This window comes from Capsicum annuum, chromosome 1, assembly GCF_002878395.1.
Source record: "Capsicum annuum cultivar UCD-10X-F1 chromosome 1, UCD10Xv1.1, whole genome shotgun sequence".
In the NCBI taxonomy this organism is placed as follows: domain Eukaryota; kingdom Viridiplantae; phylum Streptophyta; class Magnoliopsida; order Solanales; family Solanaceae; genus Capsicum; species Capsicum annuum.
The window spans coordinates 202,762,911-202,766,337 of record NC_061111.1 but is presented as its reverse complement, the minus strand read 5'-3'; the positions used below and the strand labels follow the sequence as shown (position 1 = coordinate 202,766,337).

The 3,427-nt window shown below is 32.1% G+C and overlaps 1 long non-coding RNA gene across 1 annotated transcript; it reads left to right on the top strand.

Annotated features, from left to right (window-relative positions):
* The first annotated feature begins 801 nt into the window (after window positions 1-801).
* On the top strand, window positions 802-2,121 carry LOC107873558. Its single transcript, XR_007047928.1, has 3 exons — window positions 802-1,073; window positions 1,463-1,654; window positions 1,729-2,121. It is a non-coding gene; the product is annotated as an uncharacterized LOC107873558 (long non-coding RNA).
* The last annotated feature ends 1,306 nt before the right edge of the window (window positions 2,122-3,427 follow it).

Genomic DNA, 3,427 nt, shown 5'->3' with positions numbered 1-3,427 from the left:
ACGCTTCCCAATCCAAGATTTCTACGTAGTTTTCTAGTTCTACATGTTTCGTCTCAAACAGATGTATAAAACTAGCAAGACTAATGTTAGGTGACATCTTAAAAGACTTAAAATCTATCAATTTCTTTTGACTTTTCCTTCGTATAGCCCTCTTATTTCATAACAAATTTTTTGTCACTCTGGGGACTCCATTTTATATGATCTCACAACCTTGAAAAGATGACTTTCGGCGACATGCTCTTCAACTTTGTATCTTTGCTCGACATCCAGAACTCCTACTTGGAATGATTCAAGTTTGTCCCCGTTCAGCCATTTCTAAAATAGGAACCAAGAAACACTAAGAATGGTTTAACATCTCAATGTGACATTTATGTCACAATTTGTCGTAGAAGGATAAATCCGAAAACAAAGTTAAGGGATAATAAAATAAAATTATTATTAAGCTTAAAACATTCTTCACTTTCCTGTCAGAAGTACTTTACTCTAAAACAAATAAATGGAATAATAATTTTTCCCTCTTTTTTTAATAATATATATAAAAGGGAACAAAAATGTACCCATACAAAATCAAGGAATGTACTGAAAGTATTTTCTAGTAGGATAAAGTCACACACTTCAATAGAAAATATTAAATTCCTTTGAAAAAGGTTAAAGGAACAGAACCCATCTTCTTAATATTATCTTATATTTAAGATCACACCAAAGAATTATTCGTATACGGGTTGTACAACACCACACGCACTAACTCCTCTTCCTTATAAATTTCTTATCAAATCAAAAGCAAACAGCCAGAACTTTTCATTATTTCTCAAAAAAAATAAAAATAAAGGATATGGAAGAAACTCTTTTTACACAGATCTATTCAACCATGGAAATAGATCTTGTTATGCTACTTCTTTTTCTATCCTTTTTCCTTTTTTTTAATTTACAAAAGAAAATCTCTCTACCTTTAATAGAAGAAATAAAAAATTACAAATCCGTGTAGCGCGTCTAACAGATCGGAAGGTTGTTAATCCGATTTTTGTCGGGACTAAAAATTTGATCTACAACCGGTTATGCTTTCTTTCTAACAGGTATGGCCATTTTCATTAATAGGAAGAGTTAAACTTAAATCTGACACCACAAAACATGCAAGATGAAGCAATTTAACCTCTGATGCCAATGATAGTAATTTTGGAGCAAAACATAAAGTGTTGTGTACCTTAAATCGCAGCGGAAATAGATTTTTTTGCTTCCGAAAGTATCTTGCTCTAAGTCAATTTCGTTTCTCTTGGAAATGGAATGTTGATTCACAAACTAAAAGCGTTTTTCTAGTGTTTTGATGTTTCTCTGTTTTTTTCACTTTACTGTAGATCTCAGAAGAAAGAGATGAGTTTAAATATATGGGAAGTGGAACAGTCACTGTTTCCCCCAAGTTTTCAAAAAAATATTACATTTTTTTCTTTTCCCTCTTATTTGTCAGATTATCCAGAAATAAAAATTCTGAGTCGGGTCAACATGGGTGACCCATGCCCATAATCCAATAGTTTGACAAGACGTCAATGAAAAATTGTCATCTATTTCACTAACAATCCCCCTCAGCAATCCCTTGGAGGCTGAGACGAGAATGAGGAATGGCTCTAAGCACAGATAGCGACAACACCGGCTCTAGGAGGTAAGTTTTTTTGTCAGCTTTCTTAATTCATCCGTGAATAATAACTGAAGGTGTGTAGTGAATACTTCTGGCAGCTTGAAGGTGATAGCAGCATCCGTTCGGTGAAGTTAGAATCAAATCTTTTGGTTGGCTTTCTCAGTTCATTCATGAGTGATAATTCAAGGGCATGAAGCTAGTATGAGTCTAGTTACTTTGTCTATTATGGTGGTTATGTTTTCAAAATTTATTGATAGATAGATTTATTTGTTGTTCTAATTGCTGCATATTTAGCAAAGCCTATAAGTGTTGCTATGGGGATCATCAAGAAACATATGCTACCAATTTATGATTTTGTGGACACATTGATGGTAAGATCTATCGAGTCATTGATTTCCAATACCAAATAGTTATCCCAGAACAAATAAAACAATGGAAAAAACATTAACTCCCTCTGTTTTAATCTGTTTGTCTTACTTAGGCCTGTGCACGAATCGATTCAGATTGAATTTAGCCATTATCGAATTGAAATTTAAAATTTTGATTTGTTCAAATCCTTATCCTAACTCAACTCATTTTATATCAAGTTTGATTTATTTTTTATTAATCGATTCGATTTGACGAATCGATTTGTTCTAATTTAAAATTTTGACAAACAATTATTCCTATTTCCATTTTAGAGCAAACATGATAAAAAAAAAAGCAACAAAATCTTAAAATTAGGAGTTTAAAGTGGAATTAAAAACTGTAATTGTGAGTCATGACTCTTAATTTGAGAGATTAGAATTTAGGTCTGTACTTCAAAGGCGTAGGTTTTAGGTTTTATGATTAAAATACTTTAAATATGGGTCTAGTCTATTGTGTGTTTGCATTAGGTTTTAAGTTTATAAGTAAATAAGAATTACTAAATTATTGTAATTTAAAGAACAAATAATAAAACTTATTACAAGGAAAAAAAAGTAAATAGAAAGAGATTTAAGTATATATAAGCAAGAGAATAAGATGAGTAACTTAGTAGTAATATTCTATTGATTGTACATATTTTTACATGTGAAGTAGGGGGGAGATATCTATAGGCATTATATGCCTTGGAGGTATGGATAAACTTACGGTAAGTGATCCAACGTGGGCAATCACTTGTCCACAACACTCCCCCTTGGATGTCCATGTACAAGAAAGAAACATTAAAAAGAATAACATGTACATAGTTGTTTTTAATACGATTTGTTTGCTACCTCATTAAAAACCTTACCAAAAAACTCAGTGGGATAAAAACTTTGGTTAAGGAAAAAAGAGTGCAGCATGTATTTACTCCCCTCCATAAAAACATCACTTAATATCTAGGAGATGAAGCATCCCAATCTTGTATCGTAACTTCTCAAAGGTTGATGTTGGCAATGCTTTAGTGAACATATCTACTAGATTATTTCTTGAACGAAGTTGTTGAACATCTATTTCACCCATCTTATGAAGATCATGAGTAAAAAATAATTTTGGTGAAATGTGTTTTGTTCTATCTCTTTTGATGTATCCTCCTCTTAATTGAGCTATGCATGCAGAATTGTCTTCATACAATATTGTTGAAATATAATTTTTCAAAGTAAGTCCACTTGCTTCCTGGATGTGTTGAGTTATTGACCTCAACTAGATCCATTCTCGACTTGCTTCATGAATGACTATTATCTCTACATGATTTGAAGATATAGCAATCATGGTTTTTTTTGTTGAACGCCATGATATAGTTGTATCTCCACATGTAGACAAATAACCTGTTTGAGATCGACCTTTATGTGGGTC